Below are 21,241 nucleotides of genomic sequence, written 5' to 3'. Positions count from 1 at the left end.
TTTTCTATTTCACTCTCTCCCTGGGTTTTTTTCTTCTGTCTCCAACTCCAACTTCAGTGCTCAATTCACCGAGATCCTCTCTCCCCAGTGCTAATTCTTGCAACTTCTCTATTATTCCTTGGGCCTCTTTTATTCTTTTCTATTTTGCTACCCACCCTTGTGTGTCAGATGGCAACAGTGTACCAGACCCTGGTCGAGCTTCCTGGTTGTTGAATGGGCAGTATTCCTCAGAATTGGAATCTATTGTATTGGAGGAAGGAAGTATCATGTTGATTTAGTAAAAATAAAACGAGTCAAGGCAGTCCCTTTAGGAAGGAATGTGGAGTGGATGTGAGCTGATGCTGGTAGAGGTGGGAAAGGTTGATGTGTAAAATGTTTTGCATTATCCCAAGTGAAGGATTAAGGGGAACTGAGGACACTAGTAGTGTTTGATCAAGTAGAGGTAAATTTGGGTGAGGGCTACACTACCCATGTACCACCCACATTGCCAATTGGCAATGAGGTTCTAACCTGAAGATAATGATCCTGTGAGGAAACTCACATGCAAATGAAGTAAAGGGTAACTAGGGTAACTAGAGGCAAAGCAACGCATGGTCCCACCACCTCCACCTGGAGGGCAGGGCTGGAGAAGAGGTGGTGAGCATTGCGTGCAGCAAAGACAAGGGAGAGAAGACTGAGTTACGCAAATAAAGGTTAAAAACCCGTGTGCTAGAGAGACAGACAAGAAATGCACAAACACATAAAAAAGAGAAATATCTGCTAGTTTAGCTCTTGGTGGATAGTTAAAACAGGGCAATGAGAATATGACAGGGTGGCCATTTGAGATGAGGTGGGTAAGATATCTGAATTAGTTAAATAAAATTATGAATAAAATTAGTTTTATTTACACTAAAAAAATTATTTCTTGGGCTTTTCGTGCATCACCAAGAGCTCTGCCTCATGGCTAAGTTTGAGAACCACTGCAGCAGGGGCTGTAAAGAAATGCAAGACCAAATCCAGTTGCCACCCATGGCATCGACCATCTCCTGGAGGGAGAATAGGAAAGCTTGTAGAAGTGCTCATTGAACAGGGGGCAGAATGCTCTCTATAGATTTCTCTGAAGACTCCTTCTCTAAATGGTTTCTCCAAACCTCCTTAGCCACACCTTTTCTCACTGAGCCAGTAAAATGTCATACTTGTTGGAACTAATCCCTTGATTCTGCGGGTATAGTTGGGGACCTCTGCCAGCAAGCCCTAACTGTCACCTGACGATCAAACCTCCTTCTTCCCTAGGCATCTGGACACATTCTTTTCTTTACCCCTGTCTCCAAATCCACGAAGCCACAGGGGCAGGAGGGTAGAGGCAGAACTGGAATCTCACATTTGCTTAATATTAGTTAACTCTAAGCCCAGTAAAAAATGGAAGATGAGTTCTAGGAGTCACGCAATTAAAGAAATTCAGAATGATTTGGGGGAGGATTTGGAGTCCTTGTCACTCCATATTTACCTGGAAAGCCAGCCCTGGGAAGAGAGATTGGGGGCTGGAAGGGCATCCTTAGACGGGCACATGGGAAGAAACTGGGGCCCTGTGTCCCCACTGCCGGGTCAGAGAGAAACAGCCAAACCTCCAAGGTCTCCTTTACCCTCCGCTTCTGGGGGAGGGCAGGTGGGGAGGAGGTGGCAGTCAGACCTTCCTCCATGTTCACATGGCTGTGGGGTGATCTAGGGGCCATGGAAAGTTTCCTCAGAGCTGAAAACACCCTGCTTCAGAGAAAACAGACCCAAAGGGTCCTCCCAGGCCCTTTGGCTCTGACGCCCTGGGTCCTGAAGGTTCGCAGGTCCTGGCTGCTCAAAGTGAGGTCTTAAACCCACAGCCTCGTCCTCCCCTGGGAGCTTGACAGCAATGCGGAAGCTCATCAGACCCCACTCTGGACCTAATGCAGAGAAGCTGCATTTTAGGGGGTTCCACGGGGGATCCACATGCACATGAGAGTTTAAGTAGCACTTGCGTAGGCGGTGGATGACCCCAGGGCTAGGTAACATTCCCAACGTGAAGGAAATGAAGTTTTCCAGACAGTTTATCCCTCACACAGCACACACGACAGAGTCCCTAGTCCGTTAGAGACCCCCAGATCATCTGCCTGTGACCACCTCGCCTGCCCCCATCCCATCACTGTGGGTCCCAAAGCCCCCAGCCGGCCCACCGTCCATGGAGTTGGTTCCATCTTTGCTCCTCAGCCTTCTACTGCATCACCTTCTTGTCTCCTATTTTGTCTTCCCATCAAGTTGATTATATTTACTTTCCCAGAAATGTAGTCATTTGTTAATGATGAAAATTTTAAAATGGTAGGAAGGGGCAAAGGAAGAGAAAGTAACCCAGATCAATGACTTAGTCTATCACTGTTTTAGCCGTGTTACCTTGGGTCAGGTATGGTGAGGCCAGATGCAGATCAAAGAGAGAGAAACCGGAAAGAGTTTTATGGTTTGGTTACTCCCAGCTCCCTGGGGGTGGGGTGTGGAGTCCACCACATGGAAGCCCTCAGGGGAAGCCCTGGGGTCTGTTGCAGGGCAGACAGAGGGAGGGCAGCTGTGGGGAGGAACTTTATTGTAGTTTCCGGGGGAAGGAATGGGCGAGGCAGGGTAAACAGGTTTAGAGTTGGCTAGTTTGTGTCCTTCCAGCAGGCTCTGGGGCACAGGGGCTGGCCCTGGGGTGATTAAAGCAGGTGTGTAGTAGCCTGGACTATAAGACCCCGACGAGGAAGGTGGCTGGGCCTGTGGATTTAACTGGCTGCTCAAGAAGGGAAACTCACCAGCCTCTAGTCAGGACCTCAAAACTGAGTCAAGACAGTATTTTACAAAACTACATCACAGTTAGTCCCTACGTCAGGTGCATTCCCATGAGGCTTCACCGAATCTTAACACATATGTAACATTGTTCCCATGCGTCCTAGTTGTCTGTCTCCAAACTTGGTGTCACAAACAACAACCCTTTATGATGCTCAGAGATTCTGTGGGACAGGAAGCTGTGAGGGTGTTTCTTCGCTACACCATGACATTGGGTTCTCAGCTAGGTGGACTCAAATGGCTGGAAATGACTCAAACAGCTGGGCTGGAAGAGCCGGGGCTGGAGGATCCATTTACAAGATGGCCACCGGCCTGGCTGAAGGACAGTCTTAGTTGGGACTGTCAACCAGAGTGCCGACATGTGGCGCTCCCAGCATGGTGGTCTCAGGGCAATCAAACTTCTGGCACAGAGGCTGAGGGCGCCAAAATGAGTGCTCCGGGCAACCCAGGTGGAAGCTGTATGTCCTTAATATCTAGCCTCAAAGTCACCTAGTGTCATTTCCATCCCAGTGCTTTGGTCAGAGCAGTTACAAGCCACCTTCCCCAACCACAGATTCAAGAGTGAGGACCTAGATTCCAACCCTCCACGGACGGATGTTCAAGACTTTGTGACCATGATTTAAAACCGCCACACCGAATTACAGAAAATGGATGAGGTCAGGTAACGGGCCCAAGGTCAGAGTTGGTTTTTTTTAAATTTTAAATGTTGGGGGTAGGAGTTTTTCTTATCAATTAATTAATTAATTTTTGCTGTGTTGGCTCGTTTCTGTGTGAGGGCTTTCTCTAGTTGCAGCAAGCGGGGGCCACTCTTCTTCGCGGTGTGCAGGTCTCTCACCATCGCAGCCTCTCTTGCTGTGGAGCACAGGCTCCAGACGCGCAGGCTCAGTAGTTGTGGCTCACGGGCCCAGTTGCTCCGCGGCATGTGGGATCCTCCCAGACCAGGGCTCGAACCTGTGTCCCCTGCATTAGCAGGCAGATTCTCAACCACTGTGCCACCAGGGAAGCCCCTAAGGTCAGAGTTTTGCAGTGAGTATAAGAATATTAGACTTGATGTACTTGGAGTGCCCTGGCTTCCACGACAGGCACTGAAAGGGTCCAAGAGAAACGTTCGTTTAAAGAGACTGCACTTTTCTAAGAACCTGGCTTCCGGTTTCTTGCTCCTGAACTGCCTCTCCTTCTGGTGTTCAGAATCTCCTGAACAGTGAGAGGCCAGGGGACATCAGAAAGCCATGAACTTTTGCTGTTAATATCTGTTATAAACATCTCCTCTGTTAACTCTAATTTCATCCCGCACACTGGCGTTGTCTACAAATAGGTATGGTAGCACCGGGGTTAAGAACAAGAATCCCCAGGTCCAACTGCCTGTTTGAATCCTATCTCTGCCCCTTCTTAGCCATGTGAAGGTCACAGCCAAGCTACTGTATTTAAACTTTAGGTGCCTCCGTTTTCTCAACGGTAAAGTGGAGATAATATAATAACCTTAAAAGACTGAGGCGGGGATTAAATATGGGTAGAGTGCCTAGAACATTGCCTGGTGCAAAGTAAGCACCAGGTCAGTGTTTGCTGGTGTCACATCTGTGTCAGCCCTTCCTTCTCTCAAGGACAGTACAGTTTGGCCAGGTGGACAGGTGTACAAGTCACAGTCCCGCCTGACAGGCTGGGATGCGTGCTGATGTAGAGATGCAGACGGCTCTGAGAGCGAAGCAGAGGGACCAGAAAAATTGAATGCTGACCAAATTATAAAACTGCAAACCCGCGGATATTAGGTTTCTGGAACTTTGCCTAGACCTCCCATCTTTGAAACCGACTCCTAATGGACATGAGTCCGGAGTCGGTGTTTTATAGTCAGTGTTTTATATATATTTGGGCTTCAGCAATTGCTGAAGGCGGTCTTATGTGAAAAGGGAGATTTGCTGAGAAACCCATCTGAGGACTGGAGGCTTCTTCCCTCCCTTCCTAGACCTCAGGGCTCACCGCACAGGTTGGTGGGTAACGGGGCTGAATTTACAGCGTGATTCGCACAGCTTTGCCCGCCCTCTGTGATGCCCACGGCTCACTAGTGCTTTCCCCACACCACGTGAGCTTCCTCAGGAAGGGAAGGTGGGCTCCAGTGTGTTTGCCACCAGCTAGAGTCCTCAACTCTCATGGAGTTCTTGAGAACCTCAGGCAAAAACTCCACAGCAACGCCCTTTTGCAAACACAAAGAAACATTCCCGTGGAGGAATTCACAGGTGAAATACACCTGACATGAGTAAGTTGCAAACGGTGTCAAGACGTCCTTTAGGGATGAAGTTCTTGCTTTCTTTCCTATTCCTAGTGCTCACTATAGGGCCTGGCACACAATGAAGGTTTCAGAAAGATTCTTTGAGTGAATGAATGAGGAAGGTCTGTAGTTGATTTATCAAGTTGGAATTCAGAACCCGAGACCTAGTTCTGGGTGAAACAGCTCAGCAAACAGGTAGTGGGGCAAGACACACAGATGGGAGGTAGGTTGCCCAACCCAGTTAAGAGACTCTGATATCTGAGCCTAAAGTGTAGGGGAAACATCAGTATCAGAATCACATGTGAGAGGATGTTTTTGGTTGCAAATAAAAGAAACTCTCAATTGAATTGGTGTAAATGATAAGTGACTGTGGAGGCTCCCGTAGCTGAAAGTTCCAGAGGTGGACGGCTTCAGGAATGGTTGATCCAGCAGCTCAGATGGATCCAGGTCCCTGTTCTCCCAGGGACCCAGGTTCTTTGTTCTCTTTCTCTGCCACTGGGAATCGATGCCATCTAAAGGCTGGCTTCCCTCCTGGTAGCCAGCAGCAGCTGGGGCCAGCTGTGTCTTTGTTCAGGTCTAGCAACTTGTTGTCCACAACTGCGGAACAGGAAGCATGAGGCTTGGGTTGATGGACCACCCTGAACCAACCCCTGTGGGCAGGGTAATGTCAGACACTGGATGGATGAAACTGCATTAGCTAAATCAGTCACCATGGTAAGGGGAGGGGCACCTGGTTGAACATCAAGGTTGCTACACCATGATGGGGCTGGGCCTGGATGCTGGGAGGCAATTGCAAAACCAACGGAGGAAGAGCGTTGGTGAGAATCTTCTGCTCTGACCCTCCACGGAGGATCAGTGCCCCCATGGCTGCTTCCCAGCATCATTCGTGCAGAGTTTAACAAAAACACTGGGATGACTGGATTGTGTTTCTTATGCTAAAAATTCTATTTTTGTTTTCTGAAGCCCTACTACATTCTTAGTAGTTGATGTGATACTTTTGTGCACCTATAACACGCTAGACTTACGGAGAAGAGGAACCTTAAGACACAGATGAGGGTTCTTTCTTTTTTAAAAGTCTGTCTTCTTCCCAGCAGCTTGGGGAGTAGGTGTCATGCTTCTCATTTTCCATGTGACAAAATGGTGGCTTGGTTACTCCAGTGGGCAAAGCTGACATTAGATGCCAAGTCTGTGTCATTCCCAAACTCAAGCTCATCCTACTTCAGAACGATATTTCTTCTCGCTGGGCAGTGGAGCGATTTGAACCTCTTGGGAGATGGAGTTATAAACAGTTGCCCCTGACGCACAGCAGAAGGAGAAAAGTGCTCTGTGGCATTACCAGCCAAGGAAGCAATGGCTCATTTTGAAAGAGAATGGACGCAGGTACAGAAACGTCCATGTCTTAGGGGAGAGGCCAGGGCTGGGTCGGTGGTCCTAGGCATCGTGGTAATGTGTGCTGTTGTTTCTTTACCATTTTCTCTCCGGCTTCACCTTCAGTATTAAGCAGGTGCTCCTAAGGACCTCCTAGTACCAGCCGGTACTTGAAGCTTAAGTCCCAGGTCTTCAGGACCTTGATGGGGGCTGAAGCTAACGACTTCATAAAGGTAAGTGCTGAAAGGTTTGAGTGACATTCCTGGCTCATGAGTTTGCATTTTGTAAAGGCAATTCAAGGAGAGTGGAATGGTTGACTACACAGATGTCGGGAGAGATACTGGGACAAAAACAGTGAAAGTACTCTCATCCTTCAACCTTGAAGCTTTCCTTCATGCTTTACAATCCCGCAGTGCTGGGGTGGGGGGCAGGGGGAGCAGGGGAGTGGGGTGGAGAGTAAAGGTGTCCCAGGAATGGAATATTCCCGTCTAGAGCAGGGCCAGGGAGGAGAAGGGAAAGGAAAACCTAGACTTCCCTGGAGCAAACCAGAAACAATATTCAAACCAGCAGCCCCTCTTCCCCCGCTACACACACACTGCAAGTTGCTAGCAGGCATCATCTGAAGTAGCCTTTTGCAGAGAGGTGCCACAGCGCTGGTCCCCAGGAAAGAAGGGCTTCTTGTGCCCCTTTCATACCTGGGTCAGGGGGTACAGCCACTTGCATGGGGAGGAGACGCGGCTAAATGTTGATGATGAGAAAATTGGAGAGGGCAAGATACAGCACAGCTGCTGCAGGGTGTGATCAGCCGTCAAAGAGGGAGGGGTGGTGGCGAGGGGGAGGGAGGGCAAAGAGAGGGAGTGAGGGAAAGAGGAAGGGAGAGAAAGAGAGAAGGCAGATGTTCCACACGGGGACATGGGAAGGTGGGCTCCGTCTTGCTCTCAAATACCCTCCGGAAAAGTGCTGGGGGAGGAGAAGGCAAGTCTGGCCATGTGTTTTCAGGGCTCTTGCAGCACGAAGGCTGCCTTCCCTCCCACTTTGCCCCCTTTCCCTCCACGACGATCGCTCTGGGCTTTGCAAAATCTCGGGATCTGCCCCTCCCCCACCCCACCCCCCACCGCCCCGAGCCCTCGGCCCCACTCCCCTTTACTTCAGCAGGAAGTTGCTCCACAGCCACTCAGCCCAAGGAAGGGGCACTGAGCCTCATCACAGAGCCCCGCTGGGGCTTTACTTTGCCCCCTTCCTTGGCAGGGACCCTGCACATCCCACCCCCTCTGCATCCCACGCATCTGGCCAGCTCCAACCACCCTCCCCCCTTTCTCCAGTGCTGCCGGGTGTCACCCTATTGGGCGCCCCACTCCTCACAATACTTCCCTGGTTTCCCCCAGCTCTCGGGTCAAAGGTCGAACCTCTGTGCCCCACTCTCTGTCTCATCTCCCATCCCCCCTGGATGGATGTCTGGTAGGGAGGGTGACCCCACGTGTGGTCTCCTGGAGGAGGTTCTCATGTTTCTATCCCTTCGGGTCCCACCAGGGGTCCTGGGTCCTGGAGGAGAGGGCCCTGCTCCAGGGGCTCTTTCCTCTCTAAGCCTTGGGAGAATGACTTTCACGAAGGGATCCTCATGTTCTTGGTTTTCAAAAGGAGAAATTCGGGCACACGATTGGAAGGATATTGGCCAGGGAGTCAGAGACCGGGGGTCTAACACAAGCTCTGCCACTAACTGGCTGGGTGGCTTTGGGCAGCCTTTTTGTGACATGAGGGGGGCAGATCTCTGGGCTCCAGCTCAACACCTACAATTCAGGAGAGCAGAGGCCCCAACATACTGTTTAGTGAGGTCCAAATTTGATATTGGCTGCCCTGCTGCACTTCCCAGGAGAAAGTAATTAGCCCTTCTCTTTAATTCTTCTCCCATCTAATTTTGGCATGGGGAGCATTCCATGTTGAGACACTCAACTACAAGTGTCTCTTTTTAAAAGTGCAAAGAGGCATTTTCTTTATAAATAGGGCACATTGGGTGAATGGGGCAGAGCTGAGTGGTGACCCCCACTCGACCGAACAAAGGCAAAGCCTTCGGATGTATCTAAAACCTGCACTACACACAGGTAAATCTGCACCAGGTACATGCAGCCCGGATGAGGGACCACTCTGAATAGCTTCCTAGTGCTGCCCTGAGCTGGATGCCCTTCACGATGGCTGCTGACAAGCACATGTGCTGGAGGAAGCTAGAGTCTGAAGAATTCTTGGATGCTCTGATAGGTGCTGAAAAGATGTCAGGCTTCAGCAGAGGTGAAATCTCTTGATTTCAGCAGAGGTGAAAGAGACTTTTTTCCTTCAGAGAGCAAAGGGAGAAGGCAGAAATACTGAGGTTAAGAAGTCAGACAGTGGGAAACAGAGAGTGATTCGTGGGAAGACAGCCTGGAAGCAGTGATAAGAGAAGCAAGAAAACCAGACGCATGGCCTTGTAAACTAAAAGAAAAGTGGTTTTGTGAGATAGGGTGAGTCTAGTGTGGACACACGCTTCGACCTTCGGGCTGAATCCTTCTGGGTGGATTTGGGACCTAGTTTGTTCTGAAGGAAGGCGCTTGCTTGATGGAGAAAGCCCACAATATGGATGAACTGCTTGGAACATAATAAAGACACTTAAAGTACATTCTGGAGGAGTTGGTTCTTTCTCTATGTCGTTCTATTCTTAGCAGGGGCTTCTAGCTTTGTGCCTGATACGCCCAGCGGGCAGAGAAATTCCCTGCGGCAAATGACGAGATCCATGTTGTCCAGAAGCCAAACTGTAAAATCAGCGAAGCTGACCTTTGCTGTCCAGCTCTCCCCCACCGCCAATGTTTTCAGTGATAACTCCCCTATCTTTACTTTCACCTCCCTCGCTCATGCCCAAAAGCCTTTGTGACTACCTTCCTTTTACAATGGGGATACGTCTGGTGATGTCATTCATACTGTGAAGTCTTAGGAACTTACTCTGATATTCCCTTCAAAGATGAAATCACTAATAGTAACAATTTTGACACCAGCTGGAAAATATTTATTTGGCCAGTGGGCCTTCTCCAACACCTTAAACCCTTCCAGTACAGAACAAACCTTTCCTCCACCCATGTGGAGGCTTGTTGAGTGCAAGGTCTGAGGGAAAAGTTGTTTTGATGCCCACGATGGGCATCAAAATGGCATCTCTGGGAGGTGGCTTAAATTCCACCTTGACTGTTTTCTAGCTTTGTGACATGGTGCACATTTCTTAACCTTTGAAAGTCTCAGTTTCATCTTTTGAAAAATGAGGATAAGAACAGTACTGATGACCTCATGGAGTTATTGTGGGAATGAGATTATGCCTGGCACAAAGCAAGTGCTCAATAAATATTTTCTGTTAGGCTCCCTTGAATTTGAGATAGACTTACACAGAAACCTATTGGAATTCTCAGTGGCTCCTATTATTGGGGATCCACAGTATACCTTCGAACCCTCTAATTTCAACCTCAAAGGAGAACTCAATCTTAATGATATTTATTGAGCATCTACTGCATATCCCAGGCTCTGTCCTTGGCACTGGGGTATAGAGACAAAAAGTCCTCCTTGCCTTCAAAAGGAAGAGAAGAAAGTAAATAATCTAATATACCACTTTTCAGGGCAGTCATCGAGGTGTGACAACGTAGAGAAAGGGTGTAGCAGAAGGAGAAGCTTACCATTTGGTGGGATGGGGTTGGAAGGTTCAGGAAAGGCTTCATGGAGGAGACAACAACCAAGGAGGGCTTTTGAGATATAATTAGGAGTTTCCCAGGTAAACAAGAAGGGAAGAGGATGTGCACGGAGGAGGAAGGAGCATATGCAAAGTCATATTGGCATAAGACTAGAAGATAAAGCGACAAGGGAATAAGTGAGACAAGACTCCAGGAGAAGAGTCAAGGTCATGAGGGATGCTGCTAAGGAGACCATGTATGGAGCGTGGGTGTATTCTTAGGGTGATGGAGGGTGAGTCTAAGCAGGGATGATCCTGAGCCATTCTGGTGGCAAAGCGGAGGATGAGCTAGAGGGAAACATGAGTGGAGGCGATGAGGTATGGTCCAGCTTCTCTTAGGAGCTGCTTTTGGCTATGTTGGTCTTAACTTTCTCTAATCCCTTTCAAATATAGTTTTATTGACTTAAAAATAAGTCCCTAAATCCTTTACTACAATTTGGAAATCAAAAAAAGTTCTGAAAATTTTCTTTCTTTCTTCCTTCCTTCATTTCTTGTTTGACAAATAAAAATTGTATATATTTATGGCATACCATCTGATATATATATATCACATATATATGTTATACGTATATGTCTGTTTTTATGCCAATACCAAGCTGTTTTGACGACAGTAGCTTTGTAGTATATTTTGAAGTCAGGAAATATGATACCTCCAGCTTGGAAGTGTTTTCATAACTCATTTGGTGCCAGTGACCTGACTTGAAGCCATTCAGTAGCTAAATCTGAAAGGAACTGACATGGGGCTGTGTATAATATTTTATTTATCCTACTTGGTGTAAATATTCATACACTTTGCTGCAGAAATATCAAAGTTTGATTATGGGGTGTTACCACAGATTCTCTGAGGGTATTAGATAATATATGGCATATGCAACTGTGTTCTCTCTCTAATATTCAAAAAATTCTGAATTGTGAAACAGACCTGGCCTTAAGGGTTTTGGCTAAGGAAAGGTGTACCTGTAATGAGTTCTGGCTGTCATGTGAAAGAGTAATTAGTTTTCCTTATCTAAACTTCCCTACATCCCCTCTCCTACTTCTCAGTGTTTTTTTTTTTTGTTGTTGTTGTTGTTGTTGTTGTTGTTTGGTTTTTTTACTCTCATTTTCCCTGAGATCCTGATTCACATACACTTAGAGTGCAGACTGTGGATTTCCAAATGTTGATCAATGTACAACCATCAGATTGGCTGCACCAGAAACACCTGGGGAGTTTTAAAGCACATTTCTGTGTCCACATTAAAATATTTTAATTAAATAGAAATGGAGTCAGCTTGAGAATTTGAACATTTTTTAAAGCCTTGTACATTATGCCCAAACAGGTTTGGAAGAAACTGGTTCAGTACTCAGTAGCAGTACTTTAAAAAAATTGGTGGAGTACTACAAGCATTTGGTCTTATGATAGTCTTTATTCATCATGGAGTATAATTTGTTAAGAGTCACATTAGGAGAGCCTTAGTACTATGTACCAATCCTATGACATGTAGAAATAGGAAGTAGGGTAGATGCCTAATGGATTTCCTGCCCAACAACATCTCTTGCCTAGGAACTTCCCCACCCCCTACATGGTTCTCATGTTATCCTACCACCCTGACCACAGTTGGTTGGTCCAAGGAGAAAGATGTTACTTCATTGGGATGATAAATCTCTTCTTTAAGATTCCTGGATTTGGAACTAAAAGGGGTCAGTATTTCTTTTCCCTGTGGTTATAAGTTTCAAAGTTTGAAAGAAACTCTGTTCTCTACTGTATGGAGAAATGGGTTCTGTAGGAAGAGGGAAGAATGAAGCTGATGATGCAGCAGAGATAAGAGGCAGCAGTCCTGATATTGTCATATTCTTGGTACCAACTGTTTCTGAATCCCAGATGAATCCTTGCCCTCTGGGGCCTTGGTCGTTCTGTGAAGCGCCCCCAATTTTCTCCCAATTAATGCCTCATTTTTCTAGGTTGAGTCGGTTTCTGTTATTTGTAACCAAAATATTGTCCTAACTATTATCATTGCCAAAATATTAAAATAGTTTTTAATTAAAAACACTAGAAATAAAAACAGTATTTACAAAAATGAAGTTTTATCTGTGATTGCAAAATGAACCTCAACACACCCCCTAGAACTTGGATATCACTCTTCCTATCTACAGCTGAGAAAATCCTGTCACAGGAGACACTGAGGGAGTTTGTCTTGGCCATGTACCATTAAATCAGTGTGATATGCTCCCACACCACCCATCCACAGATCATGAGGACAGGACTCCAACTGTTTTCTTTTTTAATAATATCAAGATTATGTTTATCCTAATTCATTCCTGCTTTTAAAATACTTTTGATAATATCTATCATATTTCTTTTTTGGGGAACTCTGTCTCCCTTGTTACACTTGAGATGTATATTGTTCTCTAGCTTTACACTAGGATATCACTAAAGGACTTTTGTTCAGAGACATGTCCTTCCAGATATTTTTGCTCTGGACCACCTTAGGTAAGCTGCATCCTGGATAACTTAAGATGCAATATTGGGCTATGGCCAGTGGTGTGATGGAGCCAGTTTACAGTAGCTCACAAGAGCTGATTGTATATATCTCCTCCCACCTTCATATTCAGTGACGTCTTTGGGTAGCTTGAAGTCAGCCATTGTGAGAGTACTATTTACATCACAGAAATTAGAAAACATTACAAATCATGTAGGGTATTTTTCCCCTGGAGAAAAATGTTTAAAATTTGTTACACATCTACCAGCACATCACTAGCTACCACTCACTTGATTTGACAGCCTTTCTCTGGAGAGTCATTGAAAAGGGGAACTTATTTTGATATGTCTATTTTAAGTATACATGAAGAATTATAATTTCTAATTATCATTTTACTTAATTTTTTTTGGCCAAATAGTCCACCAGAATAATCAAATGTGTTATGAAGATTTCTTAACTGCATTTCCCACTCAGGCTGTACAGTCACTGCTGTTGCTAATATCAGCACCACGGACAGAGACAGCAAATCCATAAAGTGGGGACGATTAGAACTAAAAATATCTCAAAGTTAAGCGTCTGGACTTGGCAGTGGGTTGAAAAGTAGAAGACAGTGAGGAATCTAGGATCAAGGAAGAAGTAAATGAATATTTACTAATATCCAGGTCCTTTACTAGGTGATGCTCCCAGTATTCAAGCGTCAGGGTCAAAGCAGAGACTAGAAACCATGGATATAAGCAAAAATGAGAGCACCAACTTTATACAATAATTCATGAAAGCAATTAGTAAGAACTCAAGTAAAAATTAATGTTCCATGGTAGAATAGAAGGGCAAAATGTAAAATGCGTGACCAGGAAAGAGCTGACTCATGGGAACTAGGAGGATGAGTAAGAGAAAGTATGATAAAAAGGAGAAGGTAGCAGCAAGGTGGTCTATGTACTAGGCAGAGAGTATGTTTTGATGAACAGAGCACTGGATGGGTCTTGCCCTGGCTCTGCTACTAATGTGCTAAGTGACCTTGATCAGATCACTTGACCTCTCTAAACTCTGGTTTTCTCGTCTGTGAAATGAAGACATTGAACTATATGATCTCTGAAGTTTCCACTAGCTCTATGACTTCGTGGAGAATTTTGTCTAAGCCAGGACATTTCTTACATGCCCTCTTAGGAACTAGAGTACAACCCATTAAGTGGAATCCTTCGACTGGAGTAAAACTTAAAGTGAAATCCGTTGAGACTTGGGATTTCACATTTCATTGAGACAATAAATTGGAGTAGGCTTTTGGGGAGAGACAGAAAAAAATGCCACCATCCCACAGAGACTCAGAACCTAACCGATGGCTATTCCCAACTGACTATTCATCAAATGAATTAAAGCTGAAACACACTGAGATTTTACTGTCTACTCCTTAATGCATTGTTATCATCCAGAAATCAGCTCTACCTTTACAGTTATTTGAGACCAAGCATCACTTAAGTGCCAATATATATATATTTTTTAACAACTTTATTGGAGTATAATTGCTTTACAATCGTGTGTTACTTTCTGTTGTATAACAAAGTGAATCAGCTATACGTATACATATATCCCCATATATCCCTCTTACGTCTCCCTCCCTCGCACCCTCCCTATCCCAACCCTCTAGGTGGTCACAAAACACCGAGCTGATCTCCCTGTGCTATGTGGCTACTTCCCACTAGCTATCTATTTTACGTTTGGTAGTGTATATATGTCCATGCCACTCTCTCACTTCGTCCCAGCTTACACTTCCCCCTCCCTGTGTTCTCAAGTCCATTCTCTACACCAGCGTCTTTATTCCTGTCCTGCCCTTATGTTCTTCAGAACCTTTTTTTTTTAAGAGTCCATATATATGTGTTAACATATGGTATTTCTTTTTCTCTTTCTGACTTACTTCACTCTGTATGACAGACTCTACATCCATCCACCTCACTACAAATAACTCAATTTCGTTTCTTTTTATGGCTGAGTAATATTGCATTGTATATATGTGCCACATCTTCTTTATCCATTCATCTGTTGATGGACACTTAGATTGCTTCCATGTCCTGACTATTGTAAATAGGGCTGCAGTGAACATTGTGGTACATAACTCTTTTTGAATGATGGTCTTCTCAGGGTATATGCCCAATAGTGGGATTGCTGGGTCATACGGTAGTTCTATTTTTAGTTTTTAAGGAACCTCCATACTGTTCTCCATAGTGACTGTATCAATTTACATTCCCACCAACAGTGCAAGAGGGTTCCCTTTTCTCCACACCCTCTCCAGCACTTATTGTTTGTAGATTTTTTGATGATGGCCATTCTGGCCAGTGTGAGGTGATACCTCATTGTAGTTTTGATTTGCATTTCTCTAATGATTAGTGATGTTGAGCATCCTTTCATGTGTTTGTTGGCAATCTGTATATTTTCTTAGAGAAATGTCTGTTTAGATCCTCTGCCCATTTTTGGATTGGGTTGTTTGTTTTCTTGATATTGAGCTGCATGAGCTGCTTGTATATTTTGGAGATTAATCCTTTGTCAGTTGCTTCATTTGCAAATATTTTCTCCCATTCTGAGGGTTGCCTTTTCATCTTGTTTATGGTTTCCTTTGCTGTGCAAAAGTTTTTAAGTTTCATTAGGTCCCATTTGTTTATTTTTGTTATTTCCATTTCTCTAGGAGGTGGGTCAAAAAGGATCTTGCTGTGATTTATATCATAGAGTGTTCTGCCTATATTTTCCTCTAAGAGTTTTATAGTCTCTGGTCTTACACTTAGGTCTTTAATCCATTTTGTGTTTATTTTTGTGTATGGTGTTAGGGAGTGTTCTAATTTCATTCTTTTACATGTAGCTGTCCAGTTTTCCCAGCACCACTTTTTTGTTTGTTTTGTTTTGCGGTATGCAGACCTCTCACTGTTGTGGCTTCTCCCGTTGCAGAGCACAGGCTCCGGACACACAGGCTCAACGGCCATGGCTCACAGGCCCAGCTGCTCCATGGCATGTGGGATCTTCCCGGACCAGGGCATGAGCCCGTGTCCCCTGCATTGGCAGGCAGACTCTCAACCACTGCGCCAACAGGGAAGCCCCCCGGCACCACTTATTGAAGAGGCTGTCTTTTCTCCGTTGTATATTCTTGCCTCCTTTACCAAAAATAAGGTGACCATATGTGTGTAGGTTTATCTCTGGGCTTTCTATCCTGTTCCATTGATCTGTATTTCTGTTTTTGTGCCAGTATCATACTGCTTTGATTGCTGTAGCTTTGTAGTGTAGTCTGAAGTCAAGACGCCTGATTCCTCCAGCTCCATTTTTCTTTCTCAAGATTGCTTTGGCTATTTGGGGCCTTTTGTATTTCTATACAAATTGTGAATTTTTTTGTTCTACTTCTGTGAAAAATGCCATTGGCAGTTTGATAGGGATTACAATGAATCTGTAGATTGCTTTGGGTAGTATAGTCATTTTCACAGTGTTGAATCTTCCAATTCAAGAATATGGTACATCTCTCCATCTGTTTGTATCATCTTTAATTTCTTTCATCAGTGTCTTATAGTTTTCTGCATACAGGTCTTTTGTCTCCCTAGGTAGGTTTATTCCTAGGTGTTTTATTCTTTTTGTTGCAATGGTAAATGGGAATGTTTCCTTAATTTCTCTTCCAGATGTTTCATCATTCATGTATAGGAATGCAAGAGATTTCTGTGCATTAATTTTGTATCCTGCCACTCTACCAAATTCATTGATTAGCTCTAGTAGTTTTCTGGTAGCATCTTTAGGATTCTCTATGTATAGTATCATGTCATCTGCAAACAGTGACAGTTTTACTTCTTTTCCAACTTGGATTCCTTTTCTTTCTTTTTCTTCTCTGATTGCTGGGGCTGAAACTTCCAAAACTATGTTGAATAATAGTGGTGAGAGTCGGCAACCTTGTCTTGTTCCTGATCTTAGAGGAAATGGTTTCAGTTTCTCACCATTGAGAATGATGTTGGCTGTGGGCTTGTCATATATGGCCTTTATTATGTTGAGGTAAGTTCCCTCTATGCCTACTTTCTGGAGGGTTTTTATCATAAATGGGTGTTGAATTTTGTTGAAAGGATTTTTTGCATCTATTGAGATTATCATATGGTTTTTCTCCTTCAATTTGTTAATATGGTTTATCACTTGATTGATTTGTGTATATTAAAGAATCCTTGCATCAAGTGGGTTAAACCCCACTGTTGGATTCTGTTTGCTAGTATTTTGTTGAGGATTTTTGCATCTATGTTCATCAGTGATATTGGCCTGTAGTTTTCTTTTCTTGTGACATCTTTGTCTGGTTTTGTTATCTGAGTGATGGTGGCCTTGTAGAATGAGTTTGGGAGTGTTCCTCCCTCTGCTATATTTTGGAAGAGTTTAAGAAAGATAGGTGTTAGCTATTCTCTAAATGTTTGATAGAATTCACCTGTGGAGCCATCTGGTCCTGTACTTTTGTTAGAAGATTTTTCATCACAGTTTCAACTTCAGTGCTTGTGATTGGTCTGTTTATATTTTCTATTTCTCCCTGTTCAGTCTTGGAAGGTTATGCTTTTCTAAGAATTTTTCCATTTCTTCCAGATTGTCCATTTTATTGCCATATAGTTGCTTGTGGTAATCGCTCATGATTCTTTGTATTTCTGCAGTGTCAGTTGTTACTTCTTTTTCATTTCTAGTTTTAAGTGCCAATATTAAAGTCTAAGGCTAACCCAGATACACAGTGGAACAAAGGGAATTCTTAACTACAACACACACACCCTAGTGAGAAGTTCAGAAACTATGTCTACAGAGAAATATCCTCAGAGCCAACGATAGAGATTAGTGAGCTGTGGGTCAAGAAAATTGGTCAATTATTTATCAGAATTACTGAAAAAATGAAACTGAATTTCAGAAAACTTCACCTGAGTTTATATTATTGATGTTCATTAAAAATCATTTAGACAAGAAAGGAACTATATAGGGTTCAACTCCTTCTTTTAAGAGATGTCACCCTGCCTATGAGTGATAGGCTAGAATCAAATACCACATTTTGTCAAATCTGGAATACAGAGGCAGGTGATCTGTTATGAGAAGGTCATGCATTGATATATGATCTAAACGCTATTCTGAAACACAAGCAGATATTTAAGGAACTTCAGTGAAGTCATTGAAGACACCACTTACAGCACAGCCATCCATGGAAAGAACTATTCCAGGCTGTGATAAATGAGCTCAACTGTGCCAAAGGAGAGGGACGCACATCTGGAGAATATCACCCCAGTCCCTTTTTTGTGAGCTATGGGCTTACAGAAATACAATCTTATATGAACATTTTTCTTCAAATGCTTATATAATTTAAAGCTGACTGCCTTGGGCATGCAGAAATCCAGGTGTAAGATGGAAATCAGTGTCATTGCCCATAACTGGAATCATCCATTCTTCATTCTTCCCTCTTTTAAAGGCTGTATCAACTCAGCATCATGAGATTATATTGGACCCAACTCTGTATAATCACTAAAAAGAAATGTTCCTGTTTCAAAGATTTTTGGTTTTGCTCTACATAATTTGAAACTTAAATTACCACAAAACTTTAAATTCTTAGGGAATGAAGGAACCTAGAATGAATATGTGTTCTGATTGATGGTAAGGTGGTGACATGAGTAGATAAATTTCTCTTGGGAGAACTGAGTTTGCTTGAGGGAGGTGCAAGGATTTACACATTGTAAAAATAACATATTGCTAATCCCAGTGATCCCAGGGTCAAGTATGACTGTCATCCAAGCCTTCAACAAAGGCTGAGGCTGCTTTTCCCTTTCTGTACTAGGCACTGGGCACACAGTACCTGCAGAGCTTGGCATGGTGCCCACTCTTAGTGAGCTCACATGCTGGTGGGAAGAGCTGACAAGCAAACAAGTATATAAAGCCCGGTGAGCATAGCTGTCACTCTAGGAGTTATACCATCACCTACTCTAATTCTTCCTCATAGGTCCTAGACACATTGAAATTTGGGGGAAACTTGGGGATAGTGGAATTGTGATTGAGAAAAAAATTTTAAACGTTGTCGGAGAGCATTCTGGAATAACAAGAGTTGAACTGAAGAAAAATGTGCTAAGATCTTTTCTCATTTTTAGAATTTCATAATTTCTGGTTCATTTTCAGCTCATGAAATTACAACCCCCCATAGCTGTCAGTGGAATACATTCAAGGGCCCTGATCAAAAGGCTCCTCCAGAAGATAGCCCTGATTAATCCAATCCAGCCACAAACACTAAATTAATTTAGCCTCCCTCCATCACTATGGTAAGTCAAGGATTGCGATTTGGGTTTGTCTTCTCTCTCCCATTCACTACCACCTCAATATATCCTCTGCCTCCATCTGGTCTCATTTGCAAGTTTATAAAGGCAAAGAGCATGTATCCTAATTTTTCTGAATCATCCTTGCCACCAAGCTGAGTGCTCTGCACCCAGGAGATGCTTGGTCAACGCAAGCATAGCTCTCCTTTCATCCTCAAAGCTTACACAACCGAACAAGCATGGTTATTATGAAATCAGCGCTGGTGATCATCCCTCCCACTCTTTATTCTTCAGTACCTTGAGCTCCATGATCAGACCAGGATTTCCTTCACCTTCAGTTCTTTCATTGACCCTTTTGGATTTAGCTGACTTACTAACCAAGTGCTGAAGTGCAGGTGCCAGTAAGTTACTTTAAAACTTCTTAAAACTTTTGAGGAGTTCATCGTATGTTTGCCATGGTTCCAAAGGAGCTGACAATAAATAACATGTGACAGGAAGTAATGAATTGTCCATGACCATGAAATGTTGACTTTCACAAAGTGCTCTACCGAGGAGCTGCAGGAGGAAGGTGACGCAGTGATGGAAAAATTAACTAGGTGTTGTTGGTGCCAAGGAATAAGCCACTTTTTATAGTGACACCACGTCATGGTGTCAACTTGGGCAGGGGTCTTCAGGGAATTGTATGATGAACAAAGAGTCGTGATTCAAAAGCTGTCACTGTGAGAAGACTCAGTGCTGTATCAATGGCACACCAGTCACCTGCTTTAATAGGATGCAAATAACCTTGTCAGGTAGCAGACGTGAGTCAAGCTGTCATATTCTGAGACAGTTGAATTGATTTGTGTTTGCATTCTCATTTTGTTTTATTCCATATGTGTGGAAAATAAAAAGAGAGGCTTGTCCCTTTCTCCCTCTGCAAAGGGACCACCACATCCCACAGTTTTCTGGTTATTCTTTGGTACTTCGTGTAAAATGTGGCTGTGAACTTTGCCTGGGGCTAAGCGTGGACCTGTGTGATCACATAACCCCATAAGATGGTTTCCATTCTGGCTTCACTGACTCCAGCAATCCATGGCATGCTGCTAAATATTTTACAACCAGCTCCCGGGGAGGGTCGGGCGTAAAAAGAAAAGCCCAGATCAGTGGCATTTCCTGATTTCCACCGTGTAAATACTCCCATCTGTGCTGATCTCAGGCTGCTAACATGACGTCATTGAACGTGGTGTTGGAAAGATGAGCCAGTCGGCTCCAGCTCAGCACTGCCAGCGATCCCAACACTTAGCCACGGCTGGGCGTCCTCATGAAGAGGGGACAGAAACACCATCCTGATGCCCTGGTCATTGTGAGGTGAGGAGAGCAGCTGTGTACCCAAGTGTCTTGCACAGGTATCCCTTACATCTTAGGCAGCAAGCTGGGGCCCTCGTGGCCTCTTTTAGTGGGATGACTGTGTTCTTTATCATCATAACAGGGATGCATTTGTGATAAAAGGGGATGTCATTCATATTTATACTAGGACCGTGGGCACAGCTAGGGCTGTGCCTTGACAAACCAGGCCTATATGATCACCCTCCTTTAGAGCAAGACGTAAACTTAGTAGAGAGTGAGGCTGTATCCATTTGAAGCCTCCTCTGTATTCTCCATCCCTGGGCATTGTTCTCTGTCCAGTGGTCCTGGAGGCCCCACCCAGCCTGGAGCTGCAGCTAGCCTGGCAGGGGCAGGGTCGGCACAGCTCATAAAACTCTGTGTGTTTTCAGGCTGATAACTTCCCTCGATGCATATTTTCAACCACAGCAAATGGCCCTTCCTGTCTGAGCCATTGTATGAGCAGCTAAATTCTACTCTTGTTGGTCTAAAGCCAGACTTCCTATTCTTCTCATAAAAGAATAAAAAATATATAAGATATTATGGGAGAAAAAAAGAATCCAGTAAATAATCCTCTCCTTACACTACTCTAAACTTGCTTTTAGTCCTTGCTTATGAGTATGTAGGCATATGTATTGATGGAGCTGTAATCAGTGCGTGCAAACTATTGGGTGTTCTTCTTGTTTCCATTTAACATTATTTCACATACTCATTTCCATATATTGACTCAAGCCACATGCCTATCATTTTTTATGGCAACATAGTACTCCACCATGTTGACATGCTCTAGTTTTACTTCCTGTTCTCCCAAGAAAATGTCCTGGCTTCGTGCAGAATGGTTGTCGTGACTCCAGGCCAGCAGGGAGAGCTCTGGCTGGTTCCCGTTGCGGGAGGAGCAGAGAGCATTGGGCAGTGGGTCAAAGCTTATCAGTAACTGGTGTTTCAGTCTGGGAACTGAATCTCT

The sequence above is a fragment of the Leucopleurus acutus genome (genome assembly GCF_964270905.1).
Source record: "Leucopleurus acutus genome assembly, chromosome: 13".
NCBI classification, from domain to species: domain Eukaryota; kingdom Metazoa; phylum Chordata; class Mammalia; order Artiodactyla; family Delphinidae; genus Leucopleurus; species Leucopleurus acutus.
This window is presented reverse-complemented; position numbering follows the sequence as displayed.